This window comes from Tetrao urogallus (assembly GCF_951394365.1).
Source record: "Tetrao urogallus genome assembly, chromosome: 2".
Classification (NCBI taxonomy): domain Eukaryota; kingdom Metazoa; phylum Chordata; class Aves; order Galliformes; family Phasianidae; genus Tetrao; species Tetrao urogallus.
In genome coordinates, this window is record NC_136814.1 from 43,219,986 (window position 1) to 43,244,644 (window position 24,659).

Sequence of the window (24,659 nt, forward strand, 5' to 3'; positions counted from 1 at the left end):
GAAGAAAAGTGCAAAGTGGGACTATTTTCTATATTTCAGGCTAGAAGTATGGTTTATTGGAGACATAATAATGAAGTCATTAAGCCTATTCTTTACCACAGGATGCATGATTTCAGGCTAAATTATTGAAAACTCCATTTTAAATGAGAAGTCTATCAACCTTAGGAGTTGTGAGTACTCTGCGCAGTCAAAGAGTTTTTCTAGACTACTCATTTTCAGATGAGGTGGGAGCCCAAGGGGATATTCAGAGAGCACTCAATGCCTTTGAACCTAACTTACAACAAGACAATGTTAGTTCACACCTAACCGCTAGCAGAAAATAGGAGGGGGGGGAAACAGGAAAGAAGAAACAATCATATAGTCATACTTTGCTTCTGTCAAAAGAGTTTGTAATTTGAGAGAAATCAAACCAGGAAAGCTGAAAGCTTACATGGCATTGCAGCTAAATAGATAGCACGTGCTGAGGAGGAAGGAGAAGCTCACAGCTGTGTGGGGAGAGAGAAGGGTGTTAAAGAGATGTTCTAGGAGAAGAACTTGAACAGGACTTGGTAACTTGGGTATACAGCTGTGTATCTCCAAGTCAAAGGAATGAATACGTGTCTCCCTCTCTTTCCTGCCCTTTCTCTATGCTCAGTGGGACTTGGGAAACCCTGGCTCTTGTCACATAGGTAGAGCAACAGATCTCTAATTCTTCATGGAATATAGCACTATGGGATCCTTTCCAGTTTCTGGGAACTTTTGTAAAATACAGAGCGTGAGGCTGAATATACACCTGGTCAGTGCTTGTCACAGTGTTCTGAATAGGTGGAGAAGTTTGGAAAGGAGGCACCACTGGCTAAGATGAACGTGGGAGTTCACACTCCTTAGTTTTCATTTTTCTATGTCTTTGCAGAGGGCATTTTCATTCAGCAGAGTGCCTCTCATGGAGATGAACAGGCTACTTCACACTTCTTCAAAAAATTCATTCTGCTTAAAGGTCAGCAGTCCAAAGTCTATGCACACAATTGCATTTCCTTGAAACCAACAGTGCAACATAAATTTGCCATCCAAATACATAAACTTGCATCACCTGAGTGATTTACAAAATGCATCCTAAAAAAAATAAAATAAATGGCCTCCCTGGAGGTTGAAAGATTGTTGTTGGGGCACTTCTTTGGAATCAAACTATGGCTGCAGTCAAAACACTAAGGAACTCAGTCCTACAATGTCCATCACAGCTGCATAGTGCCTCGGCAGTCAGCATGGAGCAAGCAGTGTGGCAAGGAATAGAACTCTACGAAAAGAAATGAATCTCACACTGGGACATAACGGCTCTAGGAGCAGCCACCCAGGCTGCTTCCCCTTTTCAGCTGGAGCATGGCACATTGTTCACCTAAGAAGACTTGGCTGACTGAGTCATTCTTCAACCTACCCTGTGCACATGCTGGGGCCTGGAAAGCTCTTGCCCAACTCCCTGCTGTACTCAGAGTTGGTCTGAGAGTCAGCAGGACAAAACAGAGCTGAAAACCACTAGAAGTCTGGCCAGCACACAGTCCCTTGTACTGAGCTGACAATTTTGGCTGAAACTGGAGCAGGGTGTTCACAGACAGGCAATGTACAAGCAAAGCAAAGTCTATTCATATGTACAGGTAAGTAACTCTAGAACCATGCAAAGCACTAGCAAGTGGATGCCTTTGATGCCTATGTACTAATAGGTGCCAGATAAAAAGGAGTTATTGGTTCCTAAAATACTCGCAGATTAAGAAAACAGGAAGAGTGATGAGCTGGAGGTCATAGCCAACAGCTGCATATAGCAAAATGTTCAAGGAGGAAAATTAACATTTACTCACATTTCATGCATTAGTTTTTTACTATTGCTGTTGCTGTGTGGTTGTTATATTATTATTTATAGAACTAGACCTGTTTAATGGTTTCCTCTCTCTTCACATCAGAGAAGACAAGACCACAGCACATACTGCAGTGTGAACAAGTGCCCAATCGCAAGGAAGAAGTACACAATCTCTCCATCCCAGCCACAGCAACGTTTCAGTTGCTCCTGTTGCTAAAGCAGTGCAAAAGAAACATACTTCCAATTAAAATATTTCTCTTTTGTTAAAAGGCAGAGTGCTCACACATTTTATAGTTGTTTATAGCTGAGATGACCTTCCTATCACGTTTAGCTTGGGTCAGTCAGAAATAGTGGTCTAAAAGGGAAACTTTCCACAACCTATTATCAGTATCTTGAATCAGTGATTTCCAAAATGTGGGCCACTGACAGCTGGTTGGTCACATGTGGCTGGCACTCCTTCCTTCTCATTGCTACTTCAGTCTGAACACTGCTAAAAATATACCAAATGGTTTCCTAATATGCTTTCTCATGTGATCACTAGCTAGTGTTGAAATGAGGATGTAAGAAAGACCAAAGACATAAGAGGTGCGAGAGTGGTGCTCCACGTGTTAGGAGATGATAAAAGGAGGCATGGCTTTTCAAGGAAATGTGAAGAGCAAAACTAATCTCCTGCTTCAGGAAGAAAACGGGTATGTCAAACATGATGTATTGGAAAATACCGTTTTAGTTCAAATTGTTGAGGAATGTGTAGATTTGTTTTCTTTTTTTATATGATTTTTACATCTTCTACTGTTTGCATCTGCAACTTCATCTTATTCTGAGACCACAGTAATTATTCGTAGCAAGAACTCTTTTGCTTCAAAATTTATCTTCTGCCCAGCTGGTATAGGGAGGCCTGGGCTCTAGGGTATGTTGTCAGATGCCCAGCAGTTGAGAAATAACTTCTAAATACGCAGTTTCACAAACACCAATTAAGAAATGTGTGTTGTCTGATCAGCACACTCTTTTGCCCATTTGGGTATCTGAGGTTGTGTCAGGCAAAGAAATTCTGCATTTCGCTTGCCCAACTACCTGCCAAAGTGCCAGAGATCATCACATGACCCTAACACCTCTGACTCCTCCTGGCCACGGGCTATGTCAAGTATGAGTGCACTGTAGTGCAGTGCAGACATTTCAAGAAACATTTGGATTAAGACTGATCTTTAGATCTTTCATAGAGCACAAAATGAGAATAGAGTTCTGACCAGTTTTTCTGGCAGCACAAGACATTCACAGGCGTGGAGGGTGGATCTATTTAAATAAATTTTAAGAAAGGAGATAAGCCAGCCAACCCTCATTTTGTGTCCCCTATGTGTCACTTTGTTATCCTGGACAAAATTGGGTGGTGTTGCTTTGAAGCCTTAGAGAGACCATAGCCTTACTGGGGCAGTTTGGAGCCTCAGGCTGAAATACATGTTGTAATTACCTAGCAGATCCCTGACTGCAGATTCCAGACAGGCCAGGATCTCTCAGAAGCCTGGGCGATGATATCACCAGTCTCCACAGAGGGTGGGATCTGGGAGCCTGTTCCAAGAAGATCTCAGGCTTCAGGCCGGACAAATAAAGCTCTCACATGCTTTTCAGCCAGGCAGCTGCATGTAGTTTAGCAGGAAGCTCTTCGTACTACGTGACCGGGTCATAGGCATAAACAAAAGGGCACTGAGAGACTGTGTTAACAGCCTGGTTCTCATGTCCATCTGTGTGATATTCATGCCACTAAAACTCAAATGCTCACAAGAGGAACTTGACATCAAATGTGCATGCTGCAACATTTGCTGTAAAGGGAACAGTAAAACATTCAGGTAAGACATGCACTTGCAGAAGTTTCACTGCTACTGAAACAATAGCCGAAGGGTAAATCTTCAGTAAGAAGTAGACAGGAATTTAACCATTCTGCTTACGCTAATGCCCCTGAAATTTATCTTTAAATTAATCCAGGAACAGAAGGACGGCCTGTTCCTTTAATGAGAAATAAATCAGGGGAACAACAGTTGAACAGTCATCTGAAAGAAGTAAGAGAAAGGACACTGAGATCCTCACCTCCCCCAACATATTGGATTCAAACGTGCAATCAGATTCAACTTCAGTTGAAAAATGTGGGTTATTGAACCCTCATAAGGAGCCTATTTAAGTTGGAAAGTAAGAGAAGTTGCTGCAGTGACAGCTACATGTGACAGGGAAAAAAAGAGAACGGGCTTACGGAGACTGATGCCCAGTGTTACTGTTCACTCACATCCACAGCACAACAATGAAGGGAAGAAAAGAGACTGAAAGGACACAGCTTGGAAGAATCTGTTAAATGCATTATAAAATTCACTGCTTTAAATCTCTTGTTTAATTTATTTGACTTTGTACTTCATTCTTTCCAGGACCCTCTTTTCTCCATTAACGAATGCATTGGAACCCAACAACAACAAAAATAAAACTTTGTTGTCTCCAGTAATGGTGCCCTTTTAAACAAATGATGGGACCTTCTCTTAGCTTAAAACAGGACAGGAAATTGTACTGGGTCAGGTCTTTGCTCCTTTCCTGAATTTGATGACAAAGCAGCAGGCAACAGTTTCCCTAATACACCTCAATTTTTTGCAGCTTTAATGTTCGTCACCCTCCTCCAGCATTTGCTTTTGGAAGCCTGCACACCTTAAGGAGGCTTCTCCAGAAAATGAGAGAAAAAACATAGCAGCAAATTGGGCTGACTGAGTCAGTGGTGTCTTGCCTTTGAGCAAGACCACACAGTGCTTTGACATGGAGGTGGGAGGGTTTTGCGCAGCATATCCCTCTGGAGAGTGAGCTGCAGAGAGAAATAAAACAGCACTTTCTTGCAGGTGGAATCACAGGGCTAAAAGCTCACAGAAACTCTGCCTCTATGGGAAATGGCCTAAACCCACCAGACAGCATAAGCATCTGGATCTAGCCTTGCAGTTGGGCTCAGGCTGTGAAATCAGACCTTGACTCAGAATTAGGGAAAACAAGCTGTTACCCATGACTGAGGAAAAAAAAGTAGTCTAGTCATATGGAGGAGCCAAAGCACTGTCGCCTTCATCTTGTGGTGGGAAAAACAAGGGGACAACTGCTTGAACAAATGACCTCTATCTCCCCCTGTGGTCAGATACAAACAAGGCTGATTGCTTTGCAAGGAAGAAAACCGCTGCATTTTCCTACTTCTGTGGGAAATTGCCTTCTGAACACAGCAGCCAGCCAGCTCCCTGTAAATTGTCGCGCTTACCCTGGAGTAGAACTGGTCCCCTGATTTTTGGGGCACCTGTTATCTTTCTCAATATGAAATGGCCAGTTGGATCCTATTATGACAAACGTCAATCCCAAGACAGCCACAGATCTGTCCCTTACCAACAGAGGAGCTGAAATTAGGAAGAACTTCTAGTGACCTGCTGAAGGTTACCAGCTGCCTTCATGTCAGCACCAAAATTGCAATACCAGACTAACTGGCCTTCAGTCAGACGTTTGGCCCCACCTATCCTATATATAGATTATTAAATCATATGTTCCCCCTTATTGCTATGCAACTGGGTGTCAGAACAAAAACACAATTAAACACTGTGCTTTTAGCCACGCAGAACCAGATGTTGGGAATATTTTTCTTCGTTGCACTTGTCAGAAAGGTAGATGAAATCACTAATCGATGCTCAAGCTGATTTCATCTCAGGAAGGGAATGTGTTGCAATTTCTCTATTGAAAAACCTTAATTTGAATATAGTAGGAGCTGACTAAGCCCTCTTGTATCAAAGCCAAGTGTCACGTCAACCTGAGAAAGAGGCTCATAAACACTCTTTTCATAGCCAGTTCTTATTCTGCTAGAGAATGGGCATAGTTCCTCTCAGTGAAGCCTCAGCTCTGTGGCTTGTACTGCTATTGCCTGGAAGCCGTGAATCCAGTTTTTCTCAAGGCTAGGAATGGTGACAGCACCTCTTTACCCAGCCTAAACCTCCTAGCTGTGCCTTAAATCGGTGGTTAAGATAGCTGGTTCAACAGATGTTACCTTTATAAATATTTGTGAAATTGCTCTACATGAGAGCATCTTGAAGGCTCTGAAGCTGATCATTTTTTTCTGATGTGCCCTAAGGCAACATTCTGGCTACAGTAAATCAACAGAAATTTACCACTGAGTTTGCTCAGGCCAGTTTTATATCTTAGGGCTCTCAATCACCCTGATGACAAATCAGGGAAAAATTTGCTCCAGGTTGGAGACTTGTTTTCCAGCCTGTCTCTCTCTTGCCTTATTATCTCCAGTAAGTAAAATAGAGATATAAATTCACTCACTGAAGGGTTCTTCTTCCTCATGTTTTATGCTTTTGATCCATACAAGTACCCAAAGAAATTGGTTTCCAGCTATTGGTTTAGCTCAGCTTCTAAAAAAACACAGGGGACTGCAACCACAGAGACCTGTGAGGAAGCAGGGCCTGGTGGTGCCATAGTACTCTCCTGTTGACATATTTTCCCCTCTCCAATTTTTATACATATTCTTATTTTAAGTGTATGTACACAAAAACGGAATTTGTCTGTTTGGTACTTTACATTACTTTCATTACAAAACTGCGTAAAGAAGACAGCAAATCAATTTCATAGTCAGTGCTCACACAGCAGGAGGCAATTCATACTGACATCTGATACCTGCTGGCTGCTGCTTCCAATTATGCCAGATGCCAGAGAGTGGGGCTGTCGAAATAACAGTGTCGACGATGCAATCAAACTAGTTAAGATTCTGGAAGTGTGTTTTGCTTGGTTCAGTGCGTCATCAAATTCCCACCATAAGCAAAATAGTGACACCTACTCCTTTTTTGTTAACTTTTTAACAGGCAAAGAGATGCACATTAATTCAATGTAAAGTTGCATCTTTGGATATATAGCTGACTCTGCCCCGAGGCGAACTATCAGAAGATTGGAAGGAATGAGAATGAAAAGTGAAATAAACATGATAAGGATTTATTATAATACATCCTTACTAGATCCTACTACAAGGCTGCATTCCAGCCCTCAAGGCAAGACCATGTGTAGTGCCTGCCCAGGGTCTTGCTGTACATAAGGGAATGCTGCTATCATCAAATCAAATGTGCCTAGTTGACGTTGGCTCAAAGCTTGTTGAGCAGGAGTAGGAGTAGAATAATAGAGGATACTGCTGAGGCATTAACTGGACAGCAGACAGGACTATTCATCATGCAAGACAGAAAGCAGAGAGCAGGTTTGCTTGGAAACAGTGCAGCATAGATACCTAAACTACTCTCTTCCTACTTCCCTAAAGCTAAAAAGAAGAAAAGTAGAAGATGATTGCCCTGGCAAAGTATATACTCCTTCTCGCTGACTGCCATCTTCCAAAAAAGCTGGCTGATTAAAAAAAAATGCACACATCCAGAAGGAACACATTGCCCCCACATGTTCTATGCCTGTTCTTCCATGAAGAGATCTCCCAGAGGAGACACAGTCTTGCCATTCTTTCAGTTTCTTCCAATAGACTTCAAGCTAAGGTTTCCCTCAGCAAAGGTGTTGTGAGGTCAAACTTACCTGTCACTCCTATGCGAGGTAGATCACTAAAATATGTTGCCCAAAAAGATGAGAACAGGAACACAAGATAGCAATGCAGCACCATCCACAAAGACTCCACCAACAGCTCCAGTTGGCCTTAGCTTGTCAATTAGCACAGCCAGAGGCTCTCCCTAGCAGATGCTTCATAGAAAATTATGAACTACATCACTAACAGCTATCCCTAGGATTGACTACGTTCCTTGCAGAGCACAGAGGATGCTGCTCAGAAAGGGCATAAAAGTACCTCAGGCTGACCTGTACCACGCTTCAATGAAGCTGTATCAGCTTTTCTGTGTGCAACCACTTCAGTCAAGTGCTACATCACTATGCTCGTGCAGATATACTATACATCCTCACTGGAATTGCAGTAAGCCTAGCTTCCAGACTCCAGAAAAGAGGGAAATGCTACTTTACAGATATAATCATTTTCCAAGGAGGCATCGCACAAAGTACATGATCTTCAAAGCCACTGCACAGTTACAAGTTTCTATTCTCAGATCAGGAAAGTGACTACACATCTCAAGTGGCAGCACCTACAAACTTGTATTGAAAAGTATTGAAAAAGCAGTGGCTGAACAACAAACAAAACACTCAGCTGAGGTAGTCAGCCAAAGAAAAGCCATAGCATTCTGTTCCAAAATGGACAAGATCCACCAGATTTAAAAAGACAGTCACACTAATGCTGTTAATATTAATTTACAGTAATTGTAAATGCCAACTGAAGCTTTCAAATGCTTTAATCAAAGATTTCTAAATCTACTACATCTGTGTTAATTCTCAATTGATACATTTTAAATATGCACTAGGGTTTTTTATTAACAGAATAAATACCTGTCATATTAAATCTAAATTAAATACATAGTTGGGACTCTCATTTAGAATGCTACTCTTAAGTCTTTGAGACAAGAAGACCTATGGCTACCTTAATCTCAAACACTATGTGACGCTGGCAATAATTCTGTAATGCACCAGTGCCTCAGTCTCAGTTACACTCCATAGTACTTTACCTCAAAAATGGGAGAAGTTCAACAAGACTGCAGTCTTTTCACCTAAGCATCTCCACCTCCTTTAGAGGGGAGAAATAAAAGTAATCATCAAATACACAGGAGAATTCACCGAACCTTCAAATTATATCCAGTTCTCCTCATCAACTTAGATTGAGAGTGTGGAGAAGAGGAAATGTTTATTTGCACGAAAAGCATGTCTTTTGCAAAAATATTCATGTACATAAATAAAGACAGACCGTAACTTAATTTCCTTAACTAAAAAACCTGTTTACACTAAAATAAGCTTTCATTTCTAAACTGCACAGATAAGGGAGGAAACAGGAAAATAATTTTTCTGTTGTGTTTTCAGAAGCTCCACACATAAGATCATTTTTCTGTAAAAATCTGTTTCTAATTAGAACCCAGCTCTGTAAATGACTTTCATTTTGCAGTTATAATTCTTGACCATTTTTAACAGACATTTGAAAGTGCTAAAGGCTTTTAAAACTAGTTTATCTCTGCTCCTTACACTACACCAGTGTTCTTCCCTAGCATCTAGACACTACTGTTCACGTTCTACAGAAACAAAAATAGAACAACAAAAAGAGACAAAAGCACTTACTCCTACAAGATTACGTTATGTCTGAATTAAATTATAAAGAACAGAAGTAACAACTAATACGTGGATGTGCAGGGGGAAAGAAAAAAGCACAAGGGCTGCAGTAATAAGATCACAAAGCTAATTTCAGGCTCCAGTGCCTTACAACTTCAGGGAGGCAGGGCTTTGCCTGAAGAAGGAGTGACCAGGGAAGAAAAATCTACAATTGGGCTGAAATTTTTCAAGAGCAGTTTTTCCCAGTGTGTACTGTTATTTATGTTCTGCCTCTCCTACACTGTACAGAGAAGGGAAGATGAGAGAGAGGAAGTAAAAATCTTCCAAAATCTCTTCAAATCATGAAAAAGGCAGTGTCGCATTCGGTTGTCAGGACAATGTTCACCACATGCTTCCTTCAGCAAGCTTGGGCATCCCTGGCTTTTATGTACATATTTTTAGGCTTCAAAGCGCGACTCTGATTAATTCTGATTAATTGTCCAAAGGCTGAATCAATAATAAATGAGCTAATTGCAACCAGCTGTCCCTAAAGGACTGTCACAAGGCTGATAGAGATCAGCCAGTTGTGGGAACAAGCTATCACAGATTCTTAGTCTTCCCTAAAGAACAATTTATGTTTGCACTAAACCTCAAATTGCTACTGACGGATAACATGCTAAACACATGTACCTTTATCTCTACAAGAATCATAAAATATTTAGCTTCATACTATTGGCCAAAGGAATAGGCAGAAAACCACAGAAGAGTAGTGTTTCTGCCCCTTGTTCTATTCCATGTGCCACACAGAGCACATGAAATAGGATACAGCAGGCATTTTGGACCATCCTGGAAAGCTCAGTATTCTTTAATCCACAGAAGACAGTGTCTCTTTTTGGAAAAAAAATATGACAAATGTGTAAGGAAAAAAACAATTTTGAAATGTCATTTCCTAGTGTTCGGATGGAGGAATGATAGATATATAGATTTTCATGTCTTGCACATTGCATTGCTAGATAAATCATGACAACGGTGAATTAATACATAAAAGGGAAAGAAAGAGGAGGAGAGAGTAGGAAAAAGGAAGGTGGTCTCATAAGCAAGAGACAGTGCAACAAATTCACTGCTTCAGGAACAAAATCACTGAAAAGAATGAGCGCTTCTTTCAGAGGAGCTTTACTCACCCAGAGCACAATTCAGCTTGGTCCATTGGCTCTTCCCAACTTAAATCAATTCCTAAAGGCTGAACTGCCAGTATGTTCTGTGCCTCCAGGAAATATGAGAAGCATTACTGTGAATGGCTTTCTGAAACTTCTGATGCAGGTCAAGGTCACACATGCCTGTATGACTGTTTGCAATAAGGTACAGTTACTAACTGGTATCTTTTCCTTTACGGAAATGTTACAAGTGCTCCAGAGTTTTTAATGATGTGCTTTGACTGTGCTTCTCCTTAGATGAGAAAGCGGAGAAGTAACATGAAAGAGCTTCTTCAGCAGTGAGAGCTGTAGGTTCAACTCCGCAGTGAAGCAGGAGCGTTACCTGCAGAATACCTGCAGAGCCCCTAACACTTTGCTAGCAGTGGATATGTATAGAAAGATTCAGAAATCTTTCCTTGCACATTTTCTGTATGCACCTATTCTACTTCCAACACATCCAGATTGTAAACTTTCAGCTAGCGATAAGAGTTCAAGACTGAAGATTGTTCCAGCTTTATTTTGCCATAGTGTTGCTGTATGGAAATAATAAAAAGAAATTACGGTCATTCTTGGGCCTCAGGTTTCTCAGCACAGGCTTCATAACAATCATTGTGCAAATACATGCAAAATTTTTAGAAAATTACACATTGTCCATATTTTCATGATATTTCCTAAATTTTAGGGATGCCCATGAGAGAAAGCTTCAGGCAAATAATCTTTATTAGTAGTTTATGTTGAATATTGGTTTATAAGTAATGCTAACTGGAAGAAAAATGCAGGGGAAAATTAATGGGCAGTGGTTTTTGAAATCAGGGAGATAAATCACATTGAGTTACTTAAAGTATCTGTTCAGCCTCATCACTATAAGAATCAAGAATTACTCAGCAATAATTCTTTACAAGAACCACAAAGGAAACAGAGGAAGTGTTGGCCTGGACTCCTCACAAAGAGAAAAAAAAAACAAACAAACAACCTGTAGAAGGAATTATTCATGGACATAATAATACAAGTTGGAAAAACCAGATACCTGACAAAATCTAGTTAATTCATAAATTCTTCAAGAAAGATCCTCAGTTGCCAGGTACAACCATGATGCAAAACGTTACTGTGATTCATTTATTCTAATGCCATACATGTACAGAGAATATAAGCAAATGTTTTCTAATAAAAGTTTCCAAATGGCTATACATTCTGTATTTACTTGGCCCATAACCAAGTGTATGTTCAGACTTCGTGGTAACTAATTTGGTGTAAATGTTCAAAAAGATCATAAAAGGCAAAAATAGGCAAAAACACCTATATTGTGCCAAAAAGTAGCAGTTGTGCTCATTCTTGGAGAGCAAACAGCAGCTAAATATGACACTGCTGTGCAAGGGTCAGACATCTATTACACGGATCCCTCATTTTTTCCCTTCAAAAGGGGAAAAAAGTAGAATCTGGAAGACTCATTCTTTGCCTTTTTTTTTTTTTTTTTCTTCTTCTTTTAGACCAGGCATTCTTCCAGGCATTTGTGGAAATATACATTTTTTTTTCTTCAAGCCAATACAGTACCATCAAGGAGAAAAAGAAACCCTCCTTCTCCCCGCCTGTATTGTATCTGGATATTACTCTGCAGCAAGCTCCATTCCTGCAGGTGAAAGAGCCATTGGTGTCCCATATGTGGCTCTTCCACAGATAAGTGCAGAGCAAGCAGTGAGCAGTTTCCACAGTGCAGATCAGAGGGAGTGATCTCCTTCAGCTTGTTTAAGGATTTGGAGACTTTTCCCCAGAGTCTAGTTATCAAAAAAAAATAGCAAGAAGCAAGAGATGCCACAAACACTTTGTCATCTTCAGATCTTTATGGCTTAAAGATGTTAGAGAGAGTTGTTTCCAGCTACCTCAGGACAGTGCAGTGGATTTACTCATAGACTAAGGGGGAACAATTTCTTCCAATTTGAAAGCAGCGTGTTTCATAGAAAGCTGAATTTTGCCCCCCAGAAAATCCAACATGGAATACTTCTAACAGCATTAAATAGTGCCTACTAACTCAGACTACAAGAAAGCACAGTATTTCCACAGAAGCAAAGACACGAGTAACAGTTTGGCTTGTTGATATGATTTGCTAATAAGGACAATCCAAAACCTCTTCAGGTTTTGCTTAGAAAACACAGAAAATTCTGCTTCCTTACACAGCTTTCGGAAATGCACAACTATTGTGGTGCAGATGCAGGGTAAACATTTCTGTGCCATGGTTCAAGGAATAGAGGTAGAGGGAGAGTAATTCTCCCTTTAGTAATTCTCTCCACTGACATTTGGTACATTGAAACCCTCATGAGTATTTGTTATGAGTCTTGGCCCTGTATTTTTTGGAGCAGTGGCTACATCTGCTACATCTCTGTCTCAGAATAGCTTGCTCAGTCAGGATTATCAGCACCAAAATCAATCTTGACTAGATGGAACAAAACTATAAAAAAACAATTTTCTCCTAGGACTTTCAAGAACAGAGCAGGGCAAGGGAAAGCAGATGAGAAGGCATTCACTTGTACTGCAGGGCACCCTTTTTCAAGCAGGAAGATAACAGAGCTGATTCTGAGGAACTGCAAATGCTGAGGAAAGAACAATTCTGCGCTTCTAGGCTCTCCGCTCATAGAGAATCCTAGAAAGACTTTCTGCCACAAAAATGTTCCTAGAAAACATCGGAGAAAATCCCTGGACTCTGCCCAGAATGAAAAAGCACAAAGACATGTGGCTCCAATTTGGGGGATACACCCACAGAGGGCTGGTGTGTATCCAAGAGGGAGCGGCTGAGCAGGCTCTGACAGTGCATTATTAATATCTGCTGCCTTGCAGCACCTGGTAATAGCTGCTTTGAAGACACTGAAGACTGAACAGTGCAGAGAGTTTCTGCAGTGGAAATCTAGACATTTTGTTTGGTATTTTATTCATAAAATAGCCTAACCTCTGTTATGTAAGCAACCCCCTATCTTTATGGTACACGTCAGGATGCACCTTAGCAAGACAAAGCAATATCATTGGAAAAATCATCTCATGACAAAATATTGAAACCTCTTATTTCTTCCTTTATGCTTTCAAACTTTGAATAAATACTAGCCATGCAACATACAGAAAATTGTCATAGCTGTACAGATTCTTCCCTTCTTCATACACAAAATACACAAAAACCAACATTTCCACTACATGTCAGTTAGGGTGGCTTGTGATATCTTATTTGCAGTGAATCAACAAACTTTTCATTTAAGAAGAAGCAAAAATGAAAACCAGTAAACTCTACCAAATGGAAATGCACTTGGATGACCTGATGCTGAAGGACGTTGGATTTTCTTGTTTTGCCATTTTTGGCAAATGATTTGGAAAAGAGAAGTTACTTTTCTGAAACTGGAGAGAAAGAAATGAATAAAGTAAAAAAACAACACAACTGTTCCTGATGATCCAAAGAGAAGAAACAGCTAAAAATGGAAACAGGGACAGATACCAGATTATGGGTATGTCTGTTCTCACAGGCTTCCCTGGAGCGGGAACTGCATAGAATCCAGCTGTGCCAGCTTCAGCGCAGCGTAAAGCCAGTCAAAAATATCCTCCTCACATCCAAAATCTTTCACTTGCTGCTAAGTTGCTTACAAGACTCATTTTAAGATCCTGTTGATTTTTAAAGCACTACTCAATTTAGGCTTCTGTATAACTAAATGAGGTTTTGGTTCCCTGTTGCCCCGGTCATGTTCTGTACTCGGTAGATATTGGGCTCCAGCTTGTACAGAAACACAGTACTGCTATAAATCATTAAGTGTCAGAGTCTTTTTATATTATGTCCAGTAGGCCTGGAACATATCGCTTGCAGAGATTCAGGAAACATCAATCCTGTAAATACTGTCAAATCAAGGTTGAAAGCATATTTCAACAGCTTTTTTTTTCTAATCCTTGTAACAGTAATTACTTTGGACTTCAAACCTAATTTGTCTTTTTATTTTTGGTGTAGTTAGCATAGTTTTGAAATGTGCATGGGTTGCAGTCAAAGCAAAGTTGCATGAAAAAAAAAGGTGAAATTTCCCATAAAAACTTTGGCACAGAGCCCTAGGAGATATTATTTCTGAACTGAAAAGATTTCCAGGCATTTTCCTGGTCTTGTTTGCGTGGAACTCACAAGCAGTTATGTTCATAGTGCTACAAGTGGAGAATCTGATATTCACACAGGCAAAAGCACACTTTGTTATTGCTCATTGTGAATTCACATGCCTTGCTTGAGACATCACATGAGGTCATAAAAACCCACAGCTCTTAACTACTGAATCTGTCCCGAACACGGCATACAAAGTCATAGGACTCCAGATAATCAAATTAGACTTTTCTGTGAATACAGAAGACAGATATTTCCAAAAACAAGCCATGGGTCAGTTCATAGCACGTGGGAATGATGGAAAATGAGATTAATGGGAACCAAAGACATACTATTCTTGCTCTTTCTTACATGAAGATGGGTTTTCCAGGCACTGGAGCTGCCTAAGAGAGTTACACACACACACACAGAGAAAAAAAAAAAGCAAATCAAAGCAAAAGAAAGTAGGTGTGATGAGCATGATGAGGGCACAACTGGGCCAAAGTGATAACAGGACCAGTTACCAGTATGTGTGTTGTGACTGATTTAATTTCATTCTTCAAACTAGATGAAGATTTTTTGTAGGAGGCAATCACTGCACTAAGATCATAGTCTTGCAGCACTAACAGGCACAGTTTAGTGATGGGACTTGGTTGGTCAGGTTGTTGGTTGATCTCAGTGATCGTGACAGCCTTTTCCAACCTAGATGACCTGTGACTCTCCACCTGAGTCTCATCTGGAGGCCTGCTATTCTGGGCAGCTCACAGTGGCCAGCACAGCTTCTCACTGCAAGCAGACAGAGACAGTTCAGGCACTACTAGGACATCACATAGTGCATAGCCACAGCACCCCCAAAACCTTCCTGTCCTCCCTGGGGTCTGATACATCTCCAGCACTGCCAGAGGACAGATACTGCTGCCCATCAAGTCCCTGGCAAGTGCAGAAGTGATGCCTAAGAGATGTGTCCTCCCTCCAGTCAAGGGGCTGCACAGAAAAAACTTTGATTTGCGGGTGCAGGAAGAATTCATTGCAGAGACTTCCCTCTTGATTTGGCTGCAGTGCCAACCATGGGAACTGGCTAAGGCTTTATTCTACTCCCATGTACCCTGGAACACAGAAAAGTTGTGACATTTCCAACTGAGGCTTTTATAAGGAAACCAGACCCCAAATTCAGTGGAAACACTTCAAAATGTTGCTAGAACTACATTTTCTTGACATTAATTAGAGAAAATCATAACATGTTATCTGTTGGACTCATTCCAGCAATAACATATTGAGTGCTTCTCTTTGCTGGCCCTGGAGAAAACAGATACCAATGGCATAAACATATTTCCCACTGAAAATGCTGAAGATTCTGTAATGACAAATTTAAAAAATAAAATTGTTTAAAAAAAACTGAAAAGAATATCACATATACACAGAAAGCTAAGAAAACAGATGTACCACTGCTATAATACATTGGGTTTTCCAACTGAAATAGGGAAAAAGGAAAAAAAAAAACCACTTCCCATTCCATAGCAACTTTAAAGAAATCATTTACCTCCATCTAAGGCTGACCTTCTGAATTGTACCTAGATGCGGTTATCTCCTCAAAGGTCCAGCAAAAATAGTATGCCATGGATGCCACACACAAGTGACTTGCCTTTTCCTGGTTCATCCCACTCATCTTTGCCTTCACTATTGACAAAACATCATTACAAAAAAGGTCAAAATAACAAATGGCTAGAATATTAGACAAAGATATTTTCCAGACAAGAGATCCATTTTCACTGCAACATAAACACTAACATATGCTGCAACACACCCACAACAAGAAAGCTAAATGTTAGCTTCTACATAATAAAAATACAAATATGCTGAAGGTCTGTGCGCACTTACTCAAATGAACAGCACGTGAGCTGGGGAGTCTCACACAAGTGCTAGAACATATGGTGAACTTCAGTGGGAAGCAAGGCCAGCCTTTAGGCCTTCAGATTAATTATGATTATTTACATGTTTGCCTTCTATTCTTTCTTTCTCTCCCTTTTTATTCTCTGCAGCACTCTTCCAGGTTCCTAAAACTAAAGCAAACTGGTATCAACATATAGCATTTCCCTGTGCTGGAGGAGTGCTGAACTGAAAAGCATGCCAAAGACCCTGTTCTGCAAACTTGCACATCAATGGCAGAAACCAAAGGGGAGACACATTAGCTGAAGTGCATTTTATGGGACTCTGGTCTCCCTGTTATTCCCTATAACAGATAAGCTCCAGTAGATCTGGCAGATCTCCTCTCGGTGTTGATCTACAGTCCCTATGCAGAGGAGGCAACACTGCTGGGGGACATGAACAAGCAGCAACAGATGGGAGCAGCCCAAGTACAGGTGCCAAAGCACCTGACTGAGCCCCAGCTGTTGCTACAGAGCTCACTGATCTGCACCTTGCAGCAGAGATGTCACTGGCATTGCCATGGCTAAGCTAAGGAAAGCAGGCTGATCACAGCTGAGTTGACCAAAGGGAATTTTGCTTTTCAAAACACACTGAGAAGATATCCGCAATGCAGCTTCAGCATGCCAGTGTATTTAATGAAGCAGCAGCACAGCAGTTTCCGTGTCATTTGTGCTTTCTGCTAGCAAAATCTTCCCCACCCCCACCCCCCTTTTTTTTTTTTTTTTAATCCCTCCAGAAATCTGTGCAGAGGAGAAGCATTCTTGGCACTCATGGCTGAGCCAAGGCATGTGAGCTGGCCACTGCCACAGCTTTCAAAATAAGGAAAAAATGCAACTGCAAGCGCTTCTGAAGAGGCACCTGGATCAGAGCAGCCCAGGTGTGACAGGCACATCTCAGGCCCGACCAGCTGCTTTGGACGTGAAAGAGGACAGCCAGAACCTATCCAGTCCTGCAGTGGGCAATTCAGTGGATAAACAAACTCACTGGCTGAAAAGGCCCAGCTGTGCAAATGTAGGCAGCTGCTTTTCCCCATCCTACAAGGCTTCCAGAGCTTGCTTTGCAATGCCAGCCAGCTGCTGCACCTGTCATTGTGCATTAAAGCTGGGAACGTTTGGGGGACAGAGTGAAACCAAAGCTGCAGTCTGAGTGAGACTCTTTCATTGTTGCTGAGCAAAGCCTGCTCCACGTAGGACTGACCAGGCTGCTGCAAGCAGGACATTGCTTTTCAAGGTGTGCCCATGCGCTTCTTCCACACAACAGCTGAAAGGCACTGGGCCTCACTGCTACCACTCAGCTCTGGATCCTTCCACCCAAACACTCCCTGAGAGCCTCTGGGCATCACCTCCAATTCAATCACTGAATATTCCAGGGGAAGAGACTTACAAGGATTGTTGAGCCCAATCCCTCACTTCATGGAGCATCACTCAAAATTCAAACCATACGTATATCTGAGAGCATTCAAACACTCCATGAACTCTGGCATCTTAGGGCCATGACTACTGCCCTGGGACCTGTTCCTTGTCCACCACTCTCTGATGAAGAACCTTTCCCTGACACCCAACCTGATCCTCCCCTGCCACGTCTCCATGTCGCTCCCTCGTGTCCTGTCACAGTCACAGAAAGTAGAGCTCAGCACTGCCCCTCCGCTCCCTGTGGAGGGATGTAGCCACAAAGCCTCCCCTCAGCAATTCTGCACTGGGCTGGACAAACCCAGGGACCTGGACCTCAGCCATCCCTCATACTCCTTGCTCTCTAGGCCTTTCACCATCTTTGTAGCCCTCCTTTGGACGCTCTATAACAGCTTTATGTCTTTCATATACTGTGGCACCCAGAGCTTCACACTGCGTTTGACGTGTAGCCACAGAGTGCAGACCAGAACAGGACAGCTCCTCCCCTCGCCTGGTGGCAGCACTGGGTCTGATGCACTCCATGGTATTGTTGGTCAGAGCACACTGCTGGCTCAGATTCAACTTGCCATCAGCCAGGACTCCCAGATCTCTTTATATGGGACTGTCCTCCAGCTTCACATCCACCGGTCTGTACGTATAGCCAAGGTTGTCCTGGTGCAGAATTTGGCACTTGCTCTAATTAAATTTCACATTGTTGATGATCACCCAACCCTCTACTTTGTCATCATCTCTCTGCAACACATCAGCCTGCTCATGCAGCCCCAGCTTTCCAAATTCTTTCTTCCTCTCCTCCTTCATTCATATACTCAGAGAAATACCTACACAGATACATATTTTAAAAACCTACTGATTTAGATGGATGCAGACTTAAAATCAATTCATGAGCCTATGGTCTAACCACACCTTTGTTTGGCTTATAATGGGAAAGTCAGCAGTAAAATTAAAAGTGTTGTTAACTTCCAAACAGCATTTTCTGTTGTTTTATGTTTGGCATAACTGACCAAAGGGGACATGTTCACTTTTAATGGTGGTTTTATTTATTTTTTCTACAGTATTTCTTTAGCACTTTTTCCTTTTATATGACATATTAATACATAATTCAGAGGTTTTATGTCTCCCTACATAGTCTGCATGATTTCTTGTGCTATTGAATGGTACTATTTATGACCAAATGGCCAAAATCTCTTTTTTTTTTGTTAATCTTTTTTGGTCATGGGTTTGCTTATTTGTTCTTTTGTTTTCTTGCCATTTTCTGAGCCAAACAGAGCACTTGACTCCCCAGCTTCCTTGTCCAGAACAGCTTACCCCAAAGAGGTACAATTTGCAAGTGTATCAAGGAAAGTCAGGCAATTGCCAGAGAGAGGTTGAAAATATAGCAGAGTGCATGGAACTAATTTCAGTAAAAACTGTTGTGTTTTGACACGAGGAGATGCATGTGAGCATATAAGGCAGATGCCCCCTTTAACTCTGGGGAAATTTTAGCCCTGAGTTCAATAAAAACACCATCCTGGTAAACTTTGAATTTGTTGCATTAAGTGCTCAACTCTTCCTATCTATACTGCTCCTTTCAGGACGTAACTCTCCCATTGCCCTTCCTTAACACCCTTGGTTACCAATCACTTTACTACTACTCCATTGCACAGCTGCTCTCTCACAGCCTATGACCAGCATCTCCATCACCCACTCTCAAGCCCACCACCTCAGATGCCAGTGCCATTGCTGTGCCAGCTTGCTGGGACACTGAATCTACAATAGTGCCACAGGCTACAATCCCAGCTTGGTGGGCAGGTGGGCACTATACCATGCAGTAGTCTCAGTGCAAAGAGACCAAGCACCACCTCCTCAGTAAACATTTGTTTCAAGCTCGTCCCACTTGGTTATCATGCCTAACACATACTTTTTAATCCAGTAATTACTTTGTCCATAGGTTAAGCAGTCATTGAATCCAATCATTATCTTCACCGTGCAGTCACAATACATGGTAAATATCCTGAAATGCCATTTCTGGTATATTTCCCATCTGTACATGTTCCTCGGGCAATAACAGAGGACATGGAAACCTTCATTAGCCCTTTGACAGACTACAGACATCCTGCTTGTTAGCCTATTATCTGACTGCTTATCAGTCACATTCTCAAGCTCTCATTATTTTTACTTTCACGCTGCTGTAATTAGCCTCTGTATTTTTTGGACACTCCTAACCTTACTTCAGCCTACACACAGACTGTACAAGAAGTTAAAATACTGATGCCATAAACGCAAGCCTTTTAAAAGGTGACGTGTAAAGGATTGCTTATAAAAGAAGTTGAGAAGTTTATTTTATGTTTGTTGTTTCCATTTCCTTAGGGTATAGACCGTTGCTTCTCCTCCAAGCGCTCTGAAGGTACAAAGAGTGCTTGGAGCACAAATCCTGCTCACCTATCTGGTGCAAATCATTTCACTGATATAAGGTAGCTGCTCACAAATAATGAGCAGAGTTCAGAAAGATCACACAAAGAAGATGTTTACTCCCTTGTTCCATTCCTAACAGGCATCTTTCCTCTGCTTTATGTTGGTGTTATTTTGGCTTTCCCCCCCACTTCCCCCCATGTGAAGGAATGGTCACAAATACTGCTCTTCAGACTGTACCTTCCAACCTAGGGACAAGGAGAGGGATTAATTGGAAAAATGAGGGTGGAATCTAGGCCATTGCTTTCTCTAAGGTCTAAGGTTTCTCCCTTATAATGAAGCTGTTGAGATTGTAAGACATGAAATGGTGACAGCAAGAGTGAAAATTCAAGGAAGACTGTAATTATTGTCAATACACGAGGTGCTATGGCCCTGTGATTTGACTCTGTACACCTTCAATCCCTCCCCAGTTTTCTTGAGGAACAACAGGAAAACTAATAAGCAAAACACACTGCTGCTAAGGAACAGGTTCATCAGTAGCACTTTGAAGTCACAGTAAACAAGATATCCAGCAAATTAGGAGCATTCATTTCTTCACATGTATTGTTATTCTAAGGAGCCTGGGTTCTTGTGAGTTCTTAGTGATCACATTCCTAGTATCATGACCCTCTCTGAGCTCTACTGACTTCAAAAGACATTATTTCCAAGTTTTCCCAGGATCTCACCAGATCCCAGAAATCTATTCTCAAAGTAATTTTGGTTTTTTTTCTGCCTCAGTCCCAAGTACCTGCATATTTCAGAGCAATGCCTCTCTGCTGCTCTTCCCACACTTGAGCTTACCTCACTTCACACAATTCTATTATTTGCTATTTCCCATATTTCTCTGCTTGTGAAATCAAATCAACCTCCAGCTCACATCACCAGATGTGTTTCACCTTATTCAGCAATAAGGTATCTTCCAGCACAGACAATAAGTTGTGGAATATAGATAAAACCATAAGATTAATACAGTTTTACCTTTCTATATTTCAAGAAAACAAATCACATTTAGTATTTAATTTATATATTGCATCCTCCGTACTGTGCTCACAGCTATCTTGCTATTGTTAATACCATCAAAGCTAGTGACGTATAACTGGGTATTCCAGCTGTACTTTCCTCACATTTTAAATGCTTTTTATGAAAGTCTCTTGCATACCAATAATTATGATCTGCCAGGGAGTTCTCCATTAAAAATATTCCTTCCTGGGGATTCATAACTCTGCCATAAAAATTTGCCCCATGCTGAATGCAGCTGAAAGGTATTTCTTTTCCCACACTGAAACTATACAGAGTATTAGCCTCAGTTTATCACCACTTTGTCTTCAGTATATTGTTAGAGAGCATTAGCAGCAGAGCAGGCAGTAACCCCACAGCAGAGCAGCCCCTACCTCCCCTTTTGTTTCTGTGCTTTTAGCCTCCCATAAGCTTGCCCATTTTCACTGCTGAGGCAGAAGATTTTGAAGGTGAGTCACCATGCCTTAGAGATTGAAATGCTGTAGAAAGTTCTAGCAAGGGATGTTAGCTCTAGATAGTGATGAAAATGCCCTCCACCCTCGCCCTCCCTCTGGCACCCTCCTCCCCCCTGTGTGTGTGGACTGAGACCTGAACAGCAATCCCTCTCTTACTGCAGGGACTCAGTGGGTTGACAGAAAGAAAAGAATCACCTATGCATAAGAGAGGTGCCTTTTGCTATTACTGTGAAAATCCACACACATTTGGCCAAGTTATAAACCACAGGTGGTCACTAACTGTGTATTCCTCATTTTCTGGATGCCTGACTTGAGACCCTAGGGGCTGATTTGCAAAGTGCTGAGTGCTGAAAGCTGTAATTGAAGTCTCTGGGAGCTGTGCTTTGAACATAGATTGAGCTATAAAAACACTAAGTACTCAGAAACATCAAACCTGGACCCCAAAAATCAGTGGGTCCTTTGACCTTAATTTCCCTGTGACTCAGCTCCCCATCTGTAAAATGGGAATACCATCACCCTCTTGTTTCACAGGAGTGCTGTGAATTCAAACCCATGAATGTCTCTAGAGCACTCAAATGCTCTGGTGAGAGCACAGTTGAAGCACCCAAGAGCAAATCAATAATTTCATATTCAGTGCACTGTTCGGTTATGGTGTGAGGTAAATAAGGCCTGGGCCACACTTTGAATGATATGGCCAGATGTCTCTGAGCATCATGCAGCAGAAAAAAAAAAAAAAAAATACAACAAACTCATGTAATTAAAGACTGTCTTGTAATATGTTTACACAGGGGACCAGACTTGTGGTTATGTGGGCAACTTTAGCTCTGGCATTTCCAGAGCAAGAAAAATAACATTGCTACTGAGGGATGGCGTACAGTGAATTGCTGACACTTAACGCTGTGCAGGAGGTAGGCGAATAGTGCAATGATAAATATATCTCACAAAATGTACAAGTTAAAAGAACATTATTCAGGTGGCACAGCAGAGTTAGGACGCACTGGAATGAAGGATGCCTGCAGAGCCTTTACTCACTGCTTCTGCATTAGGAATACCACTCTTAATTACTTAATCATATATTTTGCCTCGGGAACTGTTGCCTCAGCGCAGACTGCATTCCTTCAATATTTTGTTTGTATTCATCGACATACTTCCTTTGCTCTCATCCTACTGCACATTATTCAGTCCCTGCTATGAAGACAGAACTGTTAACTTGTGTGTGAGTTTCTTATGGTTCTGGCACTAATTCACAGTTAATTTACACCCACAGTACACAGTGGCAAGTCATGGAGATATTAAGTCAAAAGAAGCCACTAATTCAGTTCTCAGTTTGAATTTTCAGAGGGGGTAGGAGGCTTTGCCAATCGACATCATGGCTATTTGATGGTAGAAGGCAAATCCCAATATTCAAAGATCTGAGATGCTATTCCAGGTACTCAGGAGCTGGGAGAGGTATTTACTATAATGAACAGAGATAGTTCTACATTCACTGACACAACACATGACCCTGTCGTTCACTTCTGCTCTCATCTGTTCAGTCTCTCCCTCACAGTCTCCCTCTCTTCACCAAGGCACTTCCTTCCTCTGCTCCTCAGGCACTTAAGTTCAAGCAATTAATTTATGCCCGGCAAGCCAAATCCCCAGCTCTGCTCCCTCTGGATTCCTCAGTTCTGCCTGATCCTGCATGAACTGGCTTAGCCTTCTTCTCAGCAGCCACTGTGCTGCTCCTTCTGAGCTTCTCTCCCCTCCAGCTTTACTACCCGTCTCCTTAGGACTTCTTTCTTGCACCTGAGAAACATTTACCTAGCTTATATATGCTGCAGATTTTCAAAGACATGAGAATATGGTTTATCTCTTCAACTCATCAGAGAGACGATATTCCTCTAAAAAGAAAGCAGCTCCCTAGCCTGAAATTCGGTATTTCTATCCTGCCTAGTGATGGTAGTACTTTGCAAGGAGAAGTCTCCAGAATTTATCGTGTATTCTTCCCTTAACCTCGATAAGATTTGTCTTTCCTGAGAATGATGAACTTCACTCTATAGCAGACGCTGAGAAGGGAAAGACTGTGCCCAAATCTGTGTTTGGGGGATAAACAAACAAACAAACAAATTCTAATAAGGACAGCCAGACAGATCATGCAGCCTTGCTAGTTATTTATATGATAAAACCTCCCAAGTCCAAACTGTTGTAAAAAGCAGATTTTGGAAGACACTTTATTTTGGAACAAATTTTAAATATAGGAAGTCTCAGAAATAGTACTTTATACCTTGTGAACAGATCCTATTTCTTTACTGGACTTTCACACTGTACTTCCACACAGTTTGCCTGGAACTTGCTGAATGTATCAAGTTAGAAGATAGAAATAAGATGTTACTTTTTCGATTAAGTGGATGCAAAGAAACAAAATAAGAACGTTAAAAAGCAGAGTTTCATCAGTAGCCTGCAGGTTCCAATGTCACTGGAGGACAATGGCAATGTCTCACCTCATGCTAAACTGATCATACCTGGAGCTTTTCTGATTGGACCTGTATGTTACAGATGCTGTAAGCTATACTGTGACTTTTCAGTTAGCTAAAAGAAAGAGAAAATAGCTTGTTTTCTAGACGTCATTGTGATCCATATTCAGCTCTTCTAACAGAGCACAAATGCAAAGCACTTGAGGTGAATTCAAGAGCAGAGGGAAATTCCAGGTTGATTTACCTTCAAGATGATGGGTAATCAGAGCAATATGAAACTACAGTCTTAAACTCTTCACTTCTCTGAACATGCTCCAGAGCCTCGATGTTTTTCTTGTAGTGAGGGGCCCAAAACTGAACGCAATATTCAAGGTACAGCCTCACCAGAGCTGAGTACAGAGGGATGATCACCTCCCTGCTCACATTAGCAACACTGTTTCTGGTAGAAGCCAGGATGCCATTAGCTTTCTTGGTTACCTGGGCACACTGCTGGCTCACGTTCAGCCAAGAATTGACAAACACGCCCAAGTCCTTTTCTTCCATACAGTCTTCCAAACACTCTGCCCCAAGCCTTTAGCATTATCTGGGGTTAACTGCTCATGATATGCCTAGCCACATCCCAAATATTTTATATGATTCCCGTCCTTCCTACACACACAAAAAACCCAATTACACCAAGCCTGAAATCAGTAGCCAGGGCAGGGCC